The sequence below is a fragment of the Tursiops truncatus genome, chromosome 4 (assembly GCF_011762595.2).
Source record: "Tursiops truncatus isolate mTurTru1 chromosome 4, mTurTru1.mat.Y, whole genome shotgun sequence".
In the NCBI taxonomy this organism is placed as follows: domain Eukaryota; kingdom Metazoa; phylum Chordata; class Mammalia; order Artiodactyla; family Delphinidae; genus Tursiops; species Tursiops truncatus.
The window spans coordinates 30003100-30026602 of NC_047037.1; the positions used below are offsets into that span (position 1 = coordinate 30003100).

The 23503-nt window shown below is 39.9% G+C and overlaps 1 protein-coding gene across 2 annotated transcripts in view; it reads right to left on the minus strand.

Moving 5' to 3' along the window:
• NCK1 (NCK adaptor protein 1) overlaps positions 1-22770 on the minus strand; it is an 83216-nt gene extending 60446 nt beyond the window's left edge. The window contains exon 1 of one of the 2 annotated variants that reach the window (XM_004314857.4): positions 22650-22770. The gene's annotated coding sequence lies outside the window, so the exon portion shown is untranslated. Of the gene's footprint in view, positions 1-22614 lie in introns of both variants that reach the window. The other variant, XM_004314858.3, reaches the window with a different exon arrangement.
• Positions 22771-23503: the final 733 nt, after the last annotated feature.

Here is a 23503-nt window from a genome sequence, read left to right on the forward strand (position 1 = left end):
CTAATAAAGGAAACAGGAAATTGTAGCAACAACGGCCCAAAAAGGGCAAGACAACTAAGGGCTCAAGTCCCTCCGGTTTGGAAGTCTAGAGGTCACAAGCAACCTAGAGCAGCTGAACTGCCAGCCCAGCATAAGGGAAATCTAGAATGGGTGGTGAAAGAGGAAAATGATGAATATTAATCCCTTCCTCAAGACCAGTTGCAGCAGCAGGTAGCACCAGCTTGCAGCAACAACCCTTTTTAAATTTCGGTTGAGGCTGCAGTGACTCGACAAAGGATTAGCATCAATGCAGGGTCCAAACAGATCTGAGCAGAGCAAGAGGTACATTTGTGGTAACTTGTTACGAAGCAAAAACCTAAAACAGCTAGAATCAAAGGAGAGGCTGGCAGCAAGGCACAGATTCTATCAGAAAAATCTTCATCTTCATGCAATCCAACTCTCCTTTGATTCTAGCTGTATTAGTTGCCTAATGCTATGTAACAAACTGCCATAAATTTAGTGACTTAAAACAATACAAATTTGTTAACTTAAAGTTCTGGAAATAAGTTCAAAACAGGTTATACAGAGCTAAAATCAAAGCCTGCATTCCTTCAGGAGGCTCTAGGGGAAAATCCAGTCCAGCTTTTAGAAGCTGCCCACATTCCCTGGCTCCTAGCCAGGTCATCATGACCTCCGCCTTCCACTGTCACATCTCTTTCTTCCTTTCTTTTCTTAAATGAAACAGAGCCAATTTTATTCAAATTCTCCAAAATTTATACTCAACGTATTGTTTCTAAAATGTTTCACCTTTATATAAGTTTTATTATTTCACCTTTCTTTTATATTTTATAGTTTTTCCATTTTTTCTCTTTCTAAAACTGACCCTCCTGCCTTCCTCTTATAAGGCTCCTTGTGATTACACTGGGCGCACCCAGATAATTCAGAAAAATCAACCTATCTCCAGAGTTCCTTCTGCTATGCAAGGTAACACAGTCACAGGTTTAGAAGATTAGGATGTATATATCTTTGGGAGGCCATTATCCTGCCTACCACACTAGTCATAAGCCAAGGCTAATAGTTACAGGTAGGTTCTGACTTACTTCCCCCATAGTGTTCACTGTGATTCATTTTCTTTCTGCCCTAAAGCTTCTTTAAAGCCATGAAGTGAGACACCACTTGGCAGGCTCTCGTGTGCAGCCCTAAAACGGGGGAGGGAAGGAGAAAGAATTTACCCTGCCCTGAGGCAACCATCAACTGATGGAGAACAAGAACAGATGATACAGTTTACTCCTGTCCATCCCTGAACAGACAAACTGAGAAGCATCTAGAGCCTCAAAAGTTCCCACTGGGTTTGAGTCCTGATTGCCACAGCACTGAATAACTCAATAACACACTCTTGTATTGGCTTTTCTTCTTTTATTTCATTCACGCTGGCCCCTTACTCTTGTTCCCTAGGATCATCTGCCAAATAAATTACCTGCACTCAACTCCTTGCTTTTAGATTGTTCTTTAGGGGACAGGATGAGGAGGAGACCTGGTTAAGACAGTCAGGTAAAGAGTTTTAGACACAGAAAAAGGAAACATAATTTAATAAAATGAAAGCTATGCACATAGGAGGTTGTCTAGTGTTGACACTATCACTGTATAACTTTGAGTCAAATCTCTTAACTTCTATGTTTCAGCAACTGCAAATGAATGGTTTGACTTCCATGATTCTCTATAGTTCCTTTCAGCTCTAAACTTTTACAATACAACCAACAGCGTTATGGATTGGTGAAAGGGGACAGCAGAAAGGCAGAGTTGTGAAATTATCACCAAAGAGGTCAGCCAAGGAAACTTGAAATCAGCCAGTCAGAAGGTAATACAGTGTGGAGAAATTAAAACCAAAAAGTCATGGAGAAATTAGAACCCTCATACACTGCCGGTGGAAATGTAAAATGGTATAGCCACTTTGGAAAATAGTTTGGCAGTTCCTCAAAAGGCCAAACATAGTTACCATATAACCCAGGAATTCCATTCCTAGCTATACACCCAAAAGAAATATATATATTCACATAAAAATTCATAAAATGAAGCTGAACCCTTACCTTACACCATATACTGAAAGAACTCAAAATGGATCAAAGACATAAATGGAAGAACTAAAACCATAAAATCCTTAGAAGAAAACACGGCAAAAGCTTCACAACATTAGAGTTGGCAATAATTTCTTAGATCTAACACCAAAAGTACAGGCAACAAAAGAAAAAATAAACTGGACTTCATCAAAATTAAACTCTTTCGTGCGTCAAAGGATACTATCACAGAATGGGAGATAATATTTGCAAGTCACATATCTGATAAGGAACTGATATCCAGAATATATAAAGAACTCTTACAACTCAACAACAAAAAATCAACCCAATTAAAAAATGGGCAAAGAATTTGAATAGACATTTCTCCAAAGAAGATATACAAATGCCCAACAAGCACAAGATGCTCAACATCACTAATCATTAGGAAAATGCAAATCAAAGCCATAATGAAATACCACCTCACACTCATTAGGATGGCTAATCCTATCAAAAAACAGAAAATAACAAGTATTGGTGAAGACATGGATAAATTAGAACCCTTGTGTATTACTGGTAGGAATGTGAAAAGGTACAGCCACTGTGGAAAAGTTTGGGGTTCCTCAAAAATTAAAAATATAATCAAGCAATTCGACTTCTGGGTATATACCCAAAAGAAATGAAAGCAGAGTCTTGAATAGATATTTGCACACCCATATTCACTGCAGCATTATTCACAATAATCAAAAAGCAGAAGCAACCAGTGTCCATCAACAGATGAATGGGTAAATAAAATGATATATACAATCAATGGAATATTACCAGCCTTAAAAAGGACGTGCTACAATGTGAAGACATTATGCTAAGTAAAATAAGCCAATCACAAAAGGACAAATATTGTATGATTCTACTTAAATAAGGTTCCTCGAGAGGTCAACTACATAGAGACTGAAAGTATGGTGGTTACCAGGGGCAGAGGGGATGGGAGAATGAGAATTTAGTATTTTATTGATACAGAGTTTCAGTTGAGGAAGATGAAAAAGTTCTGGAAATAGGTGGTGGTGATGGTTACACAACAATGTGAATACACTTAAAAGCCACAGAACTATACACTTAAAAACAGTTAAAATGGCACATTCTGTTATGTATATTTTACCACAATAAAACAATTTATACATGAATGTTCGTAACGGTATTATTCATAATAGTCAAAAGGGAGAAACAACCCAAATGTCCATCAACTGATGAAAGGATAAATTTGGTATGTCCATACAACAGAATATTATTCAGCAATAATAATAAAGTACTAATGAGTCATAAAGTACTAATACATGCAATAATAAGGTACTAATACATGCTATAACATGGATGAACCTTAAAAACATTATGCTAAGTGGAAGAAGCCAGCCACAAAGGACCACATATTATATGATTCCATTTATATGAAGTGCCCAGAACGTTCGAACAAATCTAGAGACAGGAAGTAGATTAATGGTTGTCTAGAAGGACTAGGGGTAGGGGAGGTCAGAGGGTGACAACAGGAGTGGGGTTTCTTTTGAGGGGTGGTGTAAATGTTCTATGTGGTGATGGTTGCAAAACTCTGCAAGTACTAAAAGCTACTGAATTGTATACTTTATTTCAAGGAATTTTTAAATTTCCTCTTTGATTTCATTGTTGACCCACTGGTTTTTCAGTAGCATGTTGTTAAGTCTCCACGTAATCCTTGTTTTCTCGTTTCTCTTTCTGTGGTTGATTTCAGAATTGTATACTTTAAATGGGTGAACTGTATGTATGTGAATTATATCTCAATAAAGCTTTTTTTTTTAAAAGCCAACAGGACCCAGTGACTGAATGGAACTGTAAATGAAGCAAAGAGATGAATAAAAGATTAACTACAAAAAAAAAAAGATTAACTACAAGACAGAAACATCATACTTTGAATTCTTGCTCTGACATTTATTATGTGTGTGACCTTGAGCAAGTTACTTAACCTCTCTGTGCTTTGATAACATCTACTTACAGGGTTGTTGTGAAGATTAAACAAAGTCATACATAAAACATTTAGTACAGTGCCCGCTACATAATCCTCTTTCCCTGCCCTATCCTCCCACCTAACGCTAAAACTTCTACGACCAACTGTAAGAAAGTATAAACTTAGTTATATCTGAATTTTAAGAAATTATGTCTGTTCCAGGTAGCAGATAACCTTAAAGTCACCAATTATATGCTACTGGCAAAGCAATTTTCAACTGCTAATTCACAGCAAGTTGAAACCCCAAGGCAGAGAAAGATAAACTTTAAAAGCTCTATTCACCAATTATCTCTCAGCTACTTTTTCCCTTCCCCTCCATTTTTAAATACTTCTTTCCTTGCCTACCGGCCTTTTTACCTTACCCTTTATTCCAAACTACTACTCTTACTTATAGACTGCTATTGATCATGAAAAGGCAACAATAAGTTACTTTTTTCCATAATAATACATGTTAAGATAGGAGGAAAAAAAAAAAAAGACTGGTCATGCAAGCTATGGAACAACCAAACAGCCCAGCTAACCTGTCAAAGTTCCCTAAACAAAAAGATAATGACAAGGAATGCAGGAAAGCTCCCACTTCCCCTTGTGTAAATGGCTCTCTTATTTGATTATCTGGAGACAGAATCCTGTGGCAACTGCAAAAAGGAACTGGAATTTCTCCACACTACCTGTGACCAAGTTCCACTACCAAAAGTCAAATACTCTAAGCAGTTAGTACAATTTGACATATAAAACTATATTTCCATTTTAAATATACCTTCATTTCATTTCAATGTTAAATAAGAATTTAGTCTCAACCCATTTTAAAGGACAATGCCTTTCAAAGGAGCACCTGCATTATAAATGCTTCCGGAATAACTTCAGTAAAAGGATGTGGTTAAGAAGCATTAACAGATGAACCGCCATTGTACTGCTATGATTCTGTATATTTTCAGATCAGAAAATTCCTACTAAAAACTTTTCAAAATAAATTCATAAATGTTATCTCTATATAGGCTTTTAGTACAATTCTAACTTACTGGAACATTTAAAAAGAATATATCTCTAAAGAAAAGATGCTACAACAAGCTCAGACGCCTTTTCTTCCTCTACAAACTCCTTAATGCCTTCTTGATGCTTAACGGTACTGTCTTGTATTATATTTCACTTCAAAACGTTTAATGGACATGTACTAAAAAGAGCAACTACACTAACTGCTTTTAGCATAGTATGTTAATAATCCTCACAGCGACCTTATGAAGCAGATATTAATATCACCATTTTATAACCTTCAGGAAAGGTAACATTTCAGAAGCTTCAAATGCATATCACAAAGAATACCCACACTAGCAGCAGTCAAGCTAAACTTTCTTCTTTCTGAAACTTCCTGGTTTCCTTAGCCCTGTATTAAATTGGTTCTCCTCCCTCTCTACCTACTCCTGGTTTCCATATCTGGCTTCTCTTTTTTTTCCCCTTGCTCTTATCAATATATACCCTCTCTCTCTGTAGATCATCCATTTTTATGGCTTCATCTTATCACCTGGGCCCAACTGATTCCCAAATCTATAATTTCAATTGTGTGCTCTAATCCAAGCCACTGTTCAATATTTCTACATGAAAGTCTTGCTATCACCACAAACTCAACACACATCAATCCCAACTCATCATTATCTCCAAAACACCAACTCTTCTATCCTCTTTACTGATCTGTTAATTACAAACCACTATCATTCCCTTCACCCAGACTCCCCACTTTAGTCACACAGCAATTTGTGTTGGTTTTTCCTTTGATTCCTCTTCATCCTTTTCTGTTCCATTGACACTGCCACCACTAAAACCCAAGCCCTCAGCAATTCACCTAAATTACCATTAAAAGTCTTGGTTATAATTCCCTCCAGTCTCTCCAGTTCAGTCTGTTCTGTATAACAGTCATTCATTCATACAACACATTTACTAGAGTGTGCTAAGCATTGGCTGGGTGCTGCAGGGATACAACAGTGAGAAAGACATCTCTTTCTAGCAGAGGACACAAGTAAAGCAAACAAAATTTTTTTTCAAATAAAATAGTTATACATTGTGATAAATGCTGTGATAGATGTAAACACAGTTGCTATCAAAACGGACAGAGAATAGGAGAGCTATTTTTGTTTGGGATTTTAGTTAGAGATGGATTTTAAGCTGATACTGAAGATGAGAAGGAGGGAGTCATTTAAATATTTAGAGTGCTCCAAGCAAAGGAAACTACAAAACACACAGGTTCCAGGAGGAAAAAATGTTTGGCATGTTATAGGAAATGACCTAGTCTAATGTAAGTTGAGAATAATAAGGGGGAAATGGTACAAAATAAGGTTGGAACAGACATAGGCTAATTTTAGTCTATGGGTAACAAGAAGTCATTAAAGGGTTTTAAGCAAGGGAGTTCTAATCTAATATACACTGTGACAGAGACCGCTAGTGCTCATTAATATCTGTGTTCTCTCTTTCATTAGTACACTGCTATACTACATTTCCCAGCCGCCTCTGTAGTTAGGTGGAGTCATGGGACTCAGTTCTGACCAATAGAATGTGGGTGAAAGTGATATACGCCACTTTTTATTGGGCCCTAAAATCTTCCTCCATACTTGCTTCCCTTTTCAAGACAGCCTCAAAAGTCATATTGTGATGATAGTGATAATTTAAAAAGAGAGAGTAGTTTGTGCCCCTGAATTACTGCAAGGAGCAGAGGTATCCCCACTCCTACTCCATCACACATATACACTAGACTGACATGAAAAAGTAATTTAAACTTCCACTGTGTTAAGCCACTAAGATTTGTGCTTATTAAAGCTGTTAGCATATCACGATTAATACAGAAATCTTAACCTTTCTTTGACTGCCATGTAAAGAATTAGTTAAAAGGAAAAAAACCAGTAGAAATACAAAGACTAGTTAAGACTCAACAACAATAACAACAAAAGTTTTAAATACAGGACTTCAATAGACATTTCTCTAAAGATATACAAATGACCAACAAGCATAAGAAAGGATAGCTACTATCAAGAAAGGAGGGAAGGAAGGAAGGGAGGGAGGAAAGGAGGGAAGGAAGGAAGGAAGGAAGGAAGGAAGGAAGGAAGGAAGGAAGGGAGGGAGGGAAGGAGGGAAGGAGGGAAGGAGGGAGGGAGGGAGGGAGGGAGGGAGGGATGGTAGTTCCTCAAAAGAAAGTATTGCAGTTCCTCAAAAAATTAAATAGAGAATTACCATATGGTCCAGCAATTTCTGAAAAGAGACTTGAACAGATATTTGTACATTCATGTTCACAGCAGCATTATTCATAATAGCTGAAAGTGGAAGCAAGCTAAATATCCATCAATAGATGAATGGATAAACAAAATGTGGTATATATATTCGATGGAATATTACCAGCCTTAAAAAGGAAGGAAATTTTGCACATGTGACAACATGGATGAACCTTGAAGACATTATGCTAAGTGAAATAAAGCAGTCATAAAAAGACAAATGCCAATGATTCCACTTAAATGAGATAACTAGAGCAAACAAACTCATAGAAACAGAAAGTAGAATGGTGGTTGCCAGGGATTGGGGGAATGGGTAGTTGTTTAATGAATGCAAAGTTTCGTTTTTGCAAGATGAAAAAGTTCTGGAGATTGGTTGCACAACAATGTGAATATACTTAATACTGAACTACATACACTTAAAAATGATTAGAACTGTAAATTTTATGTTATGTGGATTTTACCACAAGTTTTTAGAAGAGCAGTTAATACAAATGTGAATCATTACACTGTATACCTGAAACTAATAAAATGTCAATTATATCTGAAATAAATAACAACAGGAGTCCAAGTAAAAAGATGATGGTACCTTGGTAGCCTCGACTTGAGTGGTATGGTGACTATGTAGACAGAGAACAGAAGAATTCAAGATGTATTTGGAGTTTGAAGAGACAAGATGGATTAGAAGTATGGGAAGTAAGGGAATCAGGTATGACACCTGGGTTTTAGCTACTAGGTGAGCGGCAATACCATTGAATGAAATGAGAAAGATTGAGGAATGAACTAATGGAGGCAGCAGGGAAAGCGTACAGTTTAAGAGTAAGGAAATCAAGAATTTGTTTTGATTGTTTTAAGTTCAAAATACCTATGGGATATATATAGAAGTGGCAAAATCAAGGAAACAGCTTGATGTATCTGGCATATTGTATTTTCCAAAGATGGCTGAGACAATATCTTCAATGCTTCTCTTACTATGTAATTTAGACACCACCTCTTAATGAGGGGAAAATTTCCCTCCCCTTGAATATTGGTAGGCTTATTACTATGCAGAAGTGAAGCTATGCAAATTCCAAGGCTGTCATAAAAGTGTTACAGCTTCTACTGGATACCCTCAAGACGCTTGTTCTTGGAGCCCAGCCATCATGCTATGATGAAGCCCAAGCAGCCTACGTAAAGATCTACATGGACAGGAACCAAGGCCCCTAACCCAGGGGTCACCAACCCCTGGGCCACGGACCAGTACCAGTCCACAGCCTGTTAGGAACCGGGCCACACAGCAGGAGGTGAGTGGCATGAAGCAAAGCTTCATCTGCTGCTCTCCATCACTCGCATTACCGCCTGAACCATCCCCGCCACCCCCACCCCGGTCCATGGAAAAACTGTCTTACATGAAACCAGTCCCTGGTGCCAAAAAGGTTGGGGACCGCTGCCCTAGCCCATAGCCAGCCAAGGAGTTCACAGTCAACTGTTAACAACAATTTGTCAGCAGTATGAGCAAGCAACCCTAGATGATACCACTTGGAACAGAGACAAGCCATCTCCATCCAAGTGCTGCCTAAATGTAGATCTATGAGCAGAAGAAAAATGATTATTGTTTTAAACCACTCAGTTTTGGAGTGGTTTTTACACAGTAGTAGATAATGGATACAATAAATGCCTCTGGAGCTCAGAGCAGAGGTCTTGCCTGAGCAAGAGGTCAGCCACATATCAATACTATTTAAAATCACAGGCTTAAACGAGATCACCTAAGGGAGAGTACAAGAGAGAAGAAATTCCAGAATGAAGCTCTAAACTCCAATATAAAAAGCTAAGCAAACAAAAGATATCACTAATTCAACTTCAAACTCTTTGCCAATTGCCTAATTAAGAGATACAGACATAAGGTATTTTATTAGTTTCATTGTCATAAAACTACCAGGGCCTTCTCACCTGTTCAAATCCAGACTTACTGCTCTTTCATCTGATAATCAGTTAGCATTAAGGGAATTCTCTTTATCACCTTAGGAATTCCCTTTGTCCCTCTAGAATTTGATTTCCTGTCTCCTATAATGCTCACCTTCCTCTTTCACTGAAGTTTACACCTTCCTTTTGGTGGGTGGAGCAAATCACACAATAGCTTTCTGAGAAGGAAGTGAGGAAGAGAAATTTTTGGAGACCTTACACATCTTAAAATGTCTACATTCTATACTTGTACTTAATAATTTGGCTGGGTAAAGAAATCTAGCTTGGAAATCATTTTCCCTCAGAATTTGAGGGCCTTGCTCACTGTCTTCTGGCTTGTGAGGTTGCAGTTGAGAATACTCAATCTCTGAAGTTGAGGGACCCATTTCTCCCCCTCCAGAAGCTTATAGATCTTTCTACCCCTCCGGAAGCTTACAGTCCCATGTATTCCAAAATTTCACAATGAAATATCTCAGCGTCTGTGTGTACTGGTTATTAAGCTATTGTCCTAGACTTCAAACCTACTCTTCTCTACTCTGCTTTGTAATGCTGAGGGGCTGGAACCCTGCAAATCACAGTTCTTTGCTAGCTGGCTTCCTGTTAGACTCTGCCTAAAAGGGATACTAGAAAGACACTGGAAGATTGAAGGAGGGAACAGGGAGATACTCCTTCAGCTCAGTATCAACTGTCAACCTTCAATGTGGAAACAGCAATGGTTCCAGTATCAGCAATTGGTTTCAGTTAGCAACTTTTTGCTTTTGTGTTTTTCCTGCCATTCCCAGACCAGCCTTATCAAGTCTCTTAAAATACTTACACTTCCTGAGCAGGCAGCAACTCCTCAGAAGTTTGAGTTCCAGTTCCTCAGGGCCACTCTTCAAGCTTCTGAATTCCAATAATTCCAATCTCTTCTCTTTGTTCTCCCAACCCTAGGGGCTAATTACTTCCTACAGTTAATTATCTTTGTGATACCTGAGAGTTCCCTTATTGCCTTTTCAGTTCTCCAATTACCTAGTCTATTATAGTTTCTGAGGGCTGCTATAACAAAGTAACACAAACTGGGTTGGCTTAGAACAGAAATCCATCTCACAGTTCTAGAGGCCACAACACAAGTCTGAAATCAAAGTATTGGCCATGCTCTGTCTGAAGGTATTAGTTAGGATCTGTTCCAGGCCTCTCTCCTAGCTTCTGGTAGTCTCAGGCATTCCTTGGCTTGTAGATGGCCATCTTCCCTCTGTGCATGCCTGTGTCCAAATTTATGTCTAAGTTTCCCCACTGTTTTTAAAGAACACCAGTCACAATGGCTTAAAGGACACTCTAATGACCTTACTTTAACTTGATTACCTCTGAGAAGACTCTATTTCCAAACAAGGTCACATTCTGAGGTACCGCAGGTTAAGGCTTCAACATATCTTTTTGCAGGGACACAACTCAACCCATAACATATGGCTAAACAATTCTTTATATTATACAATTCTGTTATAAGTAGTATGGCCTCCATTTTCCTGACTAGACCCTAATTCAAAGTACATTTATCTGTTTTCATCCATTTTCCTTGAGAACCCAGAAGGCTTTGCAATATGCAAAATGATATTCCTCAACTTTGGGTATTTTTCTTGAATATTTCACCGTTATTTCTTTTCCACTCTTTGCTCTGTTCTCTCTGACCAACACTTCTGTTGCTTAGAAGTTTATCTCCTGGACTGACCTTTGAATTACATATATTTTTTACCTGTTTTCCATCTTTTCCTCTACTTTATGCAAGGTCTCCTCTACTCTAACTTCCATTCTTTTATTTTCTTCTTACTGTTACCCTCTAATTTTCAAGAGCTCTTTTTTTAGTTCTTATTGCTCCAAATTCTTTTTTTCTATTTGTTTTGGTCTCTTATATTAAAAGCTTTCCTCATGGGCTTCCCTGGTGGCGCAGTGGTTGAGAGTCCGCCTGCCGATGCAGGGGACACGGGTTCGTGCCCCGGTCCGGGAAGATCCCACATGCCACAGAGCAGCTAGGCCCGTGAGCCATGGCCGCTGAGCCTGCGCGTCCGGAGCCTGTGCTCCGCAAAGGGAGAGAGGCCACAACAGTGAGACGCCCGTGTAACGCAAAAAAAAAAAAAAAAAGCTTTCCTCATGAATCTGGTGATCCTTAACTGTCTTGTTCATATTTAAAACTAGGGCCCTAAAAACTGATTGTGAATAACTTCAGAGTTTTTCTCCTTGGTTCTACTAAGAGAATCATCCTCTAAGTTCCTACTTGATTGTCAGGATTCTGGGACCCCAAGAGAAGGGACCTCAATAAGGGTTCTAACATTGAGCACATTCACTTAATCCAGGTGTTCACTATAGGATAACTGGTCTTCAATTACATTAGTATCTACCCCTCTCTTAGAGACACTGTATTTTATCCACTGCAGAGGATAAATCTTCAGTCTTCTTCTGCCACAGTAAAGAGGGCAGTCACTTAGCTATACAAATTGACAAAGAGATCTAGGCTCATGCTGCCTTTTTGTTGTTGTTTTTTTGTAATAGCTTACTGAGATATAACTCAAATTCTACACAAGTGATCAATTTAAAGCATATGATTCAATGATTTTTAGTATATTCAGTCGTGCAACCATCATCACAATCAATTTTAGATCATTTTCATCACACCAAAAAAGAAACCCGTACCCTTGAGCAGTCATTTCCCATTTCCCTCTAATCTCCCCTATTCCCAGCCCTAGGCAACCACTAATTTACTCCCTATCTCTATAGATTTGTATTTTCTAGACATTTCATACAAATAAAATCATACAATATGTGGTCTTTTGTGACTGGCTTCTTTCACATAAGCATACTGTCAAGGTTCCTTCACGTTATAACATGTATGAGTACTTCATTGCTGTTTATCACAATATGCATTTTATTTACCCATTATTAGTTGATGGACATCTGGGCTGTTTCTACTTTTTGGCTATTATGATTAACTGAGCTGGCTTCTTAAACAGACTTTCAAGCAATCCTTCTATTTTTAGCACACTCTCAGCCCTTCTTCCACAAGAATACCTGATGCTGCCAATTCCTGAGCCTGAGGATTCTTTTCTATTTTTCCTACTGCCAGTTTAGGATTGAACATTTTTTTTTTTTTTGTGGCACGCAGGCTTCTCACTGCTGTGGCCTCTCCCACTGCAGAACACAGGCTCCGGACGCACAGGCTCAGCGGCCATGGCTCACGGGCCCAGCCGCTCCGCGGCATGTGGGATCTTCCCGGACTGGGGCACGAACCCGTGTCCCCTGCATCGGCAGGCAGACTCTCAACCACTGCACCACCAGGGAAGCCCCGAACATTTTTAAATCTACTAAAATGTTTCTATCAGGCTGTTGCTTTCCAGCTTCCAAATTTCACTGCTTCTTCCATTCTCTTTACCTATGTAGTTCCAACCTTTAAAAAATATTCTATACGATCAATCATCTTGGTAGGCTTTGGAGGGGAGTAAAAGTAAATGCATCTTTCACTCATCCATCTTTACACAGTAATCTTTTCAATTATTTTTAGCCTTTATTCTAACATACGCATTATAAGGCTATAAACGTTCCTTTAAGCATGGATTACCTGTATCCTTTAAGTTATGTCATATTTTCATCATTCAGTTCAGAAGAGTTTAATGTCATTTCTTCTTTAATCCCTGGGTTACTTAGGAGTATACTGTTTAATTTCCAAACAGTTGACATGTCATTTTCTAGTTATTTTTTGTAATTGATTTCTGGCTTAATTCCAACATGTCAGAGCACATATTCTAGAACTGATTATTTCCATCTTTTTTATGGTCCAGGATATGTAAATTTGGGGGTAAATTTCCATAGGCACTAGAAAAAAATCTGTATTCTTCAGGTGCTGGGTAAAATGTTCTATGCATGTAATTAGACTCATTTGTTAATTATGTTGTTCAAATCTTTTGACTTTTTTGTCTTATTGTTGTTCTACTAATTACTCAGAGTTATACTAAAATATCCCAAATTATATTTATGAATTTGTCTAATTCTTTTAGTTCTGCCAGTTTTTTACCTACCAAGTTGTCAAAAATTAGAATAATTATGCCAAGTAAAGGAACACTATTTGTTGGTGAAGATTAAATTCGTATTTTTTTCTGAATAGTAGTTTGGCAACAGTTACCAACATTTACAACATCTACACTTTTGAACCCTGTTATTTTACATCTAAAACTGATTCTAAAGTTCTTAATGTACACCAATCACTGCTTAGCAGTTAAGTGGATACATGAATTCTCATGTAAACCTTATAATAATCCTTTGATTAAGTATAATCCCCATATTACAGATAAGAAGAATGAGGCTTGTAGACGCCTAAGCCCAAACAGTGATGAAGCCTATACTGGAATTCAAGTTGTCTGTCTCTAGAATCTTTAAACTTATATATACTGACTCAAAAGAATGTTTATAAAAGCCAAATTAGAAAACAAAATGTAGCATGTGATCCTATTTTAAGTGAGCATGAGTTTGTACACTCAAAGAAACAAGTCTGGAATATACATATTAAAAAATAACAGAGAGGACTTCCCTGGTGATGCAATGGTTAAGAATCCGCCTGCCAATGCAGGGGACATGGGTTCGAGCCCTGGTCCAGAAAGATCCCACATGCCACAGACAACTAAGCCTGTGGGCGACAACTACTGAGCCTGCGCTCTAGAGCCCGGGAGCCACAACTACTGAAGCCCGTGCGCCTAGAGGCCGTGCTCCGCAACAGGAGACGCCCCCACTCGCCGCAACTAGACAAAGCCCGTGCGCAGCAACGAAGACCCAATGCAGCCAAAAATAAATTAATTAATTAAATAAATTTGTAAAAAATAATAATAATAACAGAGATAGGGACTTCTCTGGTGGTCCAGTGGTTAAGAGTCTGCACTCCCAATGCAGGGGGCACGGGTTAGATCCCTGGTCAGGGAACTACGATCCCGCATGCCACATCCAACAACAACAAAAAAAAATCGGAGATAAATACTAAAGATAAGACACCATTTAAAGGAAAGAAAGTATTATACAAGAAACCTGTGATGAGACTGCTCACACAATTAAGACTAAACGTAACAGTTTTTCAGCAGCTAGCACTTAAAGGAAAAGACATTTTACTTTATTTCCTATAACAATGCAACTCCTGTTTCTCCCACCCTGCCACGTGGCTTACATTCTCTCTCTCGTTTCTGATATCAGGTGGACAAATACAACCACACACACACATATATACGTACACTTACACATATATATGTATATGTATATTACTGCCTGGAACAGCTTCTTGTCTGGAGCCAATTTATTCTGCCAGTTATGATTTACCAACTACAGAGGAGTTGATGAAAATTGCTCATTTAAAACATGACTTGGGCCTGTTCTCAATGCCCCTTTCCCCATTCTTCAAAGTATACACACTTATGTTCTGCACTTAGATGACAAGAAAAAGAACAATGCACACGTACACTCATTATGCGTTGTGATTTATTTCTTCAGTATTTTGCTTTTCCTACTTCTTGAGATTTTACATTAAAAAATCTCATATCTCTGATAATAGAGTCTATCCTACCAATTCTTAGTCATAACTTCCATGATATGCACTAAACTAAATTAAAACAAATAGCTTCAGGAAGTCCCAAGATTGTAAACTGAAGCCTGAGTGGGAGTAAAAGTAGTAGTAGTCTAGAAGCTTTATTAAAGGAAATCAGAACCATTACAACCAGAACAAAGTAGGCAAACCTTTTCTGTAAAGGGCCAGATAGTAAATGTTTTAGTCTTTACGGGCCACACGGTCTCTGCCACATATTATTTTTTTACAACCCTTTAAAAATGTAAAATCATTCTGATTGGTTGGTTACTCCACTCTGAACTAGGGCTCACCAGATATAATTAAAGATCTGTATACTCTACCAAAAGTAGGGGAATGAGAAATCCAATCCCTCAAACCAAAAAAATTGGTGGCCAAACTTTCAGACCTCAAGCAGATTTGAGTTTTCCTTCATGAACCTGACCCAAGAGGAAAACACCTCCTGCACATCAATCAGGGTTTTCTCAAAAAATGGCTCACTTGGGCCACCATGAAATGAAATTCAAAGTCTTCAAGTCCCCATCAATTCAGACTTTCACTCACTAGATAACATCTAAGGATTGATTACTGACACCTGAAGTAAGCCTCCAACATAAAAGCTGGAGACCAATTTAGAAGGAACAGAGGCTGCAAAAAAAAAAAGTTAAAAAAAAAGCTATTTATAGCCTCAGAAATTAGAGAAGACAATGCATCCATGACAGAAGCACAAAATGCTCTCTACAAAAGAGAATCTTTAAGAGAACAAAAAGAACTCTTGGGAAATCAAAATCTTCACAGCAAAAAATGAAAAATTCAACAGAAGGCTTAGGAAATAAAGTTAAGAAAGCCTCCCATATAAAACAGAGCCAAAAGACTAGGAGGTGAAAAGTAAGAGAAAAAGGGAGTATCAGAGGACTAGTCTAAGAGATTCAAACAAAGAACAGAAGTTTCACAGAGAGAGATACAAAAGGGAGGAGACTAAACCACTGTAATGGACTGAACTGTGTCCCCTCAAAATTTGTATGTTGAAGCCCTAGCCCCCAGTGTGACGGTATTTGGAGATACGGCCTTCAGGAGGTAGTTATGGTTAAATGAGGTCATAAGGGTGGGGCCCTAATCCAACAGGATTGGTATCCTCAAAATAAGAGGAGGAAAGATACAGTTCTCTCCATGGAAGGCCTTGTAAGGACACACTGAGAAGGCAGCTGTCTACAAGCCAAGAAGAGAACTCATCAGAAACCAACCCTGACAGTACCTTGATCTTGGACTTCTAGCCTCCAAAACTGTGAGAAAATTAGTATCTGTTCTTTAAACCACACAGTCTACGGTATTTTGTTATGGCAGCCCTAGCAGATTAATCCAACCATCAATGAAAAAAGTCAAGAAAATTTCCCAGAACTGATGAACATAATTTGGCAGATTTGGAGGGCACAATGAATAATATCTAAGGAAACACACAAAAATAGATGTATGCCAAGTCACACCCTCATGAAATTTACAAAATTCCAGAAAGGCAAAAAACAGGATCAGGAATCAGAATGTCTTCAGAATTCTTAAATGGGCCACAAGCTAGAAAACAATGGAGAGATGCCTTCAGAATTCAGAAGGGAAATTATTTCCAACCTATAACTCCTTACCCAACCAACCAAATCAGTGGGAAGACCAAAAATGAATAAAGGGGTTTTTTATTAACACAGATCTCAACTTCTCACAGTAATCTACTGTGGGATATACCCCATCAAAAGAAGGGGTCAAAACAATAAAAAAATAAAAAAGAATTACATGATTCACAGGAAATAAGAGAGTTAAGGCAAAGGGAATCACTAGCTTTATGGTAAAGGGAGAAATCCCAGGAAACTACTATGGACCAGCCAGAGAACTAGTTCAATCAGGTTCAAAAACTGGTAGAAAGGAACTTCCCTGGTAGTGCAGTGGTTAAGAATCTGCCTGCCAATGCAGGGGACACGGGTTCGAGCCCTGGTCCGGGAAGATCCCATATGCCACAGAGCAACTAAGCCCGTGCACCACAACTACTGAGCCTGCGCTCTAGAGCCCGCGTGCCACAACTACTGAGTCCACATGCTGCAACTACTGAAGCCCACATACCTAGAGCCAGCGCTCCGCAAAGAGAAGCCGCCACAATGAGAAGCCGCGCACCACAATGAAGAGTAGCCTCCACTTGCTACAACTAGAGAAAGCATGCACACAGCAATGAAGACCCAATGCAGCCAAAAAATTGAAAAAATTAAAAAAAAAAAAACACTGGTAGACAAAAACAGAGCAATTCTACTCCCATGTATATATACTCAAAAGAAATGAGGGTGTATGTCCACTAAAAGACTTGTAAGTAAATGTTCATAGCTGCTTTATTCACAACAGCTAAAAAAATTGAAGTATATCAAACATCCACTAATGGTGAATTTTTTAAAAATGTATATATTCATCCAACAAAATACTGCCATCAGTGAAAAAGACCAACTACTGCTGTACCCAACATCATGGGTGAGTCTCACAAACACAATGTTAAGTAAAAGCAGCCATTCACAAAAGTATATACTGTATGGTTCCACTTATATTAAGTTCAAGAACAGGCAAAAGTAACCTATGGTGATATAGGTCAAAATGGTGATTACTTTGCGGGGGGGGGGGGGGGTGCGGGGCAGGGGAGATACAGATTTGGGAGGACCCATGAGAGACCCTTCTGGAGCACTAGGAATGTTCTATACCTTGATCTGGGTAATGGGCCTATGTCTACAATTGGAAAAATTCATTAGGGATACACTGAAATTTGGCCACTTTGCAATTTAAAAAAAAATGATACTTTCTCTAAACAAGTTTTTAAAGAAATTAATGGAACTTTCAATTGGATTCCACAACAGGAATTAATCAAAAGGGAAATTTTCTAAGGTCTTATACACAAAGATCTTTATTTCAAAGTTATTTATAGGGCGTCCCTGGTGGCGCAGTGGTTGAGCGTCTGCCTGCTGATGCAGGAACACGGGTTCGTGCCCCGGTCTGGGAAGATCCCACATGCCGCGGAGCGGCTGCGCCCGTAAGCCATGGCCGCTGAGCCTGCGCGTCCGGAGCCTGTGCTTCGCAATGGGAGAGGCCACAACAGTGAGAGGCCCGCATGCCGCAAAAAAAAAAAAGAAGTTATTTATAGGAAAACAACTGGAAATAACACTTAATAAATGAGTGTCATGTAAATTCTGGATTTCTCTGCTGTGGGACAGAAATTATTATTCGGTGTCTGTTACTAGCAGCCAAACTTAATACTTATTAACCCAAAAAAGCCATCTGCCAGAGGGAAGAGCATGTTCATAGGCTCCAAGGCAAAAAAGAGCTTGGCTATTCAAGGCCCAAAGAGCAGCCTAAAGGAAAAAGATAATGCCAAGAAATGCAGCTAGAAGCTGGCAAAAGCCAAATCATGGAAGGCTTTATAGGGCTTTCTAAGAATATGTAAAAAAAAAAATGTAAAAAAAAACATAGAAAAACTAATGTATTTGGGTTGGCCACAAAGTTCATTCGGGTTTTTCCAAACTTTTTGGCCAACCCAAAATCTGACTTCCTAGGGCAGCAAAAATTCGGGGTTGGGGGGCGGGGCGGGGGGGGGGGGGAGGTTGTACAGGAAGTATTCTAAATGTTTCTAAAAATAAAAATGTTGCTTAAAAACATATAGTATCTGGAAGTGATCAAGTATTTCCAAAAACCTTTCCAGTGCCTTGTTTAATTAATAAAATGTTTCTACAATATAGCTGGAATACTCAAAAAATACAAAGAACATTAAATTCTTTGTTATATTTATTATTTGAATTGAGCTAAATGCAACATGGTTTTGAAGCATGCATGTACTGAAAGTTTGGGAAGGCTGATTCATTAAAAAAAGAAAAAATAAAACCTTTTCAATGCACCCGTTTTTTAAAAAATCTCTCCAAGCCATACTCTCACTGCTTTATTCAACTGGTCTGTCTGAACAAAAGCAGAAATTATTCATACCATACTTATCCAATTCAGCACTCCTTAGGTACAATTTCAGGAAAAAAGAACAAGAGAAACAGTGTTTCCACAGTTTTTTAGCAGATAATTATTTAAACAAATAAGAATAAGCCATTATAAACAACCAAACAATAGAAGAAAAATAGCTTCTAATTTTTCTAATTTGTTTCAGGCCAAAAAAGTAAAGCATACCCTCCAGAGATATTTCACCTGATAGTTTTCTGTGCTGTCTTATACCATTCAACTCTTGCTACATCAATGTAACAAAAATACCAAGGAAACCCTATGCTGCTGGTATTAACAGAAACTTTAAAGTTAAGAGGGAAAAAAACGTGAAGAACAAATATATAAAAGCTCTCTAACTCCCCAAATGGAACAAATGGTTTACAGAATGTTTTGCTCAATAAGCAGATTGCTCAATAATCTGGTTCTTGACAGATGAACAAAATGAAAAAATAGCAAAATGTAAAAGTGTTACTGTTCTATCAGAAAGAGAAAAAGGGGCTTCCCTGGTGGCACAGTGGTTGAGAGTCTGCCTGCCGATGCAGGGGACACGGGTTCGTGCCCCGGTCCGGGAAGATCCCACATGCGGCAGAGCGGCTGGGCCCGTGAGCCATGGCCGCTGAGCCTGCGCGTCCGGAGCCTGTGCTCCGCAGCGGGAGAGGTCACGGCAGTGAGAGGCCCGCGTACCGCAAAAAAAAAAAAAAAGAGGAAAAGAACATTTAGTTAGGTCAATAAACTTAGTCACCTAATAAGTCATTGTTCACATCTACTTTCAAGGCTCCCAAAGATTCAAGTCTCTTTTATCAAGAGAATCAAACAAACTAAAATCCAACAGTGAAACTTCTAAGAGATTCATTTTTAGTGAGTCAGGACTCAACAGTGGACATGACAGTATTATTTTTGTTAAAGCTGTTAATACATCCAACAAGCTAGAAGTCTCTATGTAGACTTTAAATCACTGTTTCAATGATTCAAACAATGCAAGTCATGAAGGTTCCCCTGCCCTCATACAGAAGTTTTGAATCTATATCAGAAGGCATTAATACACAAAATGCAAAGTAATGTGAAGCAAACAATACAAAATGACATTGCAAGAGATGAAAAGAAGTATAGTCTCATATAGAATACACAATATATTTTTTTTTAATATACACAGCTTGAGTTAGGAAGTCAAGCAGGAAATCAAGGTTTGAGTCTCAGCTCTGCCACCATCACTAGGTGAATTTTAGTGCAGTTAGTCTGTATGGATTACGTTTTCCCTATCTATAAAACAGATGGTTGGATTCCAACGTTCCTACAATATTGTTCCATAGTATTATGATACAAGTCCACATAAGATTAAAAACCAAAGGAATGATAAAACAGTAAGGGCAGTGCGTTCAAAGGAAAGCAACAACACAGAGAACAGAAAGATCTGGAAGGTTGCACTAAAGGACCAAAAATGAAACTTCAACAAAATTTGCCCTCATTTGCCACTTAATTTAAGGAGGAAAATTCCTTTTAAAGAACGCAGGCTATACGTAGGCAAAGTCTCAACAGATACCAAGGTAGAAAAATACAAAGTCTAAATGAGAACAAGAGATTGGGTTGGTTAGGGTGGACAGCTCCTATAGAGAATTAGTGCCATCATTAGAAAAAACAGGCTTTGAGCAGATTGTTAGAAGGCTGGGAATTCTGAACTATACTCTGTAAATAACAGGGAACTATTGCTGGTTTAACAGTGAGGGCGTTGGAAGCATTATTTTAAGAACAGGCAGAAGGCAGAACATACTGAGTAGGGAGAAAAGACAGGCAGAAAACCCAGTTAAAAGCTAGTGGGAAGGAACAGATATCTGAAAGAAATTTCAGAAAATGGTTGACAAAAATTGGTCAGTGTTATGTGGATAGAGGAAGTCAAAGATAAAACCAAGGTTTATGTCTGGGTAATTTAAGGCATGATAAAATCACCAAAACAAAGTCAGCATATGGAATCAGTTTTGAAGGGAAGACTATAAATTCTATCTTTCAAATAAAGTGAGCATCCAAATAGAATTGTTGCCTTATTAAATAATCTTTAAATGTCATTTGTGGCCCTGTCAGCTGTCTTCCTAAAACAGCACAGCAAAGTATTCACGGAGAATTTGTTAAATGCTTAGTTATTTCAAGAGTTTCCTCTAATTCTACTTATTGACCAAACAACTAAATAATCATTTAGTCTTCTGGTGCAGGTAGACAACATTTGGTATTTTTCCATATTATAAAAGTGAGTAAATTGTAAAAATTATTAATTAAACTATAAGAGGGAAAAAATGGACTGCAACTGTATTTATCAATTCTTCCTGACATGTGATTTATAACAATAATCACATCAAATCTACCTTGAGTTCTGGCAGGAAAGTTCTCAAAGATTCAAAAGAAAAATGAACGCAGTGGCATAAAGCATCATTCAATATCTAACAAAATGTTCGAAACTTTATTTACATGGACCTGAAAGCACTGGTAACATCTGGACTAAAGATAATACTTAGAAAAGTAGAGCAAACAATTTAAAATTTAATACATGAACAAGCACAGCTGAGAAATCTTGAACATTCTGCAAACTGTTCACAGATGACAATTTTCCAAAGAAGAAAATCCCAAAGTTTGTGATCAAGATGAAATAAAACTAATATTAATCAACCAATGCATAGTTCTTGAGTTTCTATCAAACTTTGAATGAGATGCCTGTTTAAGAGCCGACCCCATTGACTCTGTGAACTCGCTGAAGGTTGAGACTTTAAGCACAGTGCTTTCCAAGTGCTTAATAAATTGTATAGTTGGTCTTTCATAAATCTACCAAAGTAAGATTTTTAACAATGAATACCTCTTGCAACACTTACCCGTTCTGACCGGACACTGAGTGAGCTTCTTTGCTCACCACCCAAGATGGGGTTAGAAATTTCTCCTTAACCTTATTCTTTCGTAACTCCCATGGTTTATCACCAAATCTAACGGGGTAGAATTATTTTTAGGTGACTAGTTCATTCGTTCGACACTAATTAGGCGTCTATAATGTCAGAGTTCTCAGTCCCGAACAAAATCCAGCTTCCCGAGCTTCTTACGGCAAATTTAACTTTCATGGACACACATAAGAAAGGTTACAAAACAACTATCGAGATACATTTTCTTTTCTTACCGGATATATTACAACTCAAGTCAAAAGCTCACAGCCCAAGCAACTCGCGTACGAATCTACAGCAGGTCCATAAGATTAAAATAACCCAGCTTTCCCGAGGAGGAGGGAAACGGCTGGGGGTGGGAGGAGGGGCGGGAGGCGCATCCCGAAGACGTCCACCCTCCGCACGGGGAACGGCTCCCTCCCCCTCCTCTCGGGCTGGAGGTGAGCGCGCCCCTTTCTCTCCACTACCACGTCCCTACCTTCGCGGCCTCGGACTGCGCCACAACAGCCGACAGGACTTTTGGGGAGAAAAAGAAACGGGGAAGGGCGCGCGCCTCACACTCGATCTCCCAGCTTCGCAGGGGCGGCCGGCCGCGGCGCTCACCCCAACCCGACGTTCCGGGAATGGACCGGGAGGCCGCGGGGCCGCGCCGCCCGGGGCAGTGGCCAGAGGGTCGCGCGGAGCTCCGAGGCAAACGCCCAGGCCCGGCCGAGCGGCCTCCCCGCCCCCTCCGGCTCAGCTCCGGGCCGGCAGACGGCGCCCCGGGGGCTAACTTCACCGGGGAAGAGGAAGCACCGCGGCAAGTAACAGGCTATGTGGATTCCCGGAGCAAGGAAAGGCTGTTCTGTGCGTCTGCCTGCCGGCACAACCGTCTCACCTCCCTTCTGCCGAGCCCGGGTGGCCCCAGCTCACCTGAGGAGGGCACCGGGACGCCGCCGCGGCCGCCGCGATGGCCGTTACGGCACGAGGCCTCCGCTCAGCCGCCGCGTAGCTCTGAAGAGAGGGGCGGGGCGCGCGTGTGGAGAGGGCGGGGCTGCAGCGCCGAATGGTCGCGAGGCCGTGGGCGGATCCGCGCGGGCAGGAAACCCCCTCCCTGCCCAATCCGATAGGCTCAGTCTCCCCTTCCACTGACGCGAAAGCCGTCTGCGCCGCGCTGGGATTGGGCGGGCCCCCTTGTCAATCAAGCGCTGTGCTGGGTGTGGAGCGAGCTGAGGCGGCTCCGCGGAGAGGGAGTGAGAACGCAAGAAGCTCCCTGCTTGACTCTGAGTCTTGTTGCTTTTGTCTCCCCGGCTGTTCTGGTTTATTACTCTGGGCCTTCCTCCTCAGCGCCACAGGAGATTCTACGGCAGAAATGACTGCTTCCCGAGTTCAACCCCGACTGCTCTGGGAGCTTCTTTCTGGTTTCTGCACCAGAAGGTCTTGCCAGCGGAAGGTTCTTAGGGGCGGGGAGCGAAAAAGAAAAAACAAACAAAAAGGCCTGGAAATGGGGACCTGAGAGAAAAATGTAAGACATTTGCTTAATTTGAGCCGCAAACCGAAATAAGCTGAGTCTGAGGGCCTTCAAAGTACCCTGGTTCGTGGGTAGCTTCCCGTCTTGGCTGCGGTAGCTTTGCTGTGAGGGGGACAGTGACCTTGGGTGCCGGGTCTGCCCATTCTTAGCGGCCCAGCCCCAGCCGTCAATAAGTTGGTTCTCTTGAGACCCTCGCTGCAGCCCCCAATCACCTGCCTCGTTTCTTCCCAGACATCTCTGGGGCTCTGCTTAGGTG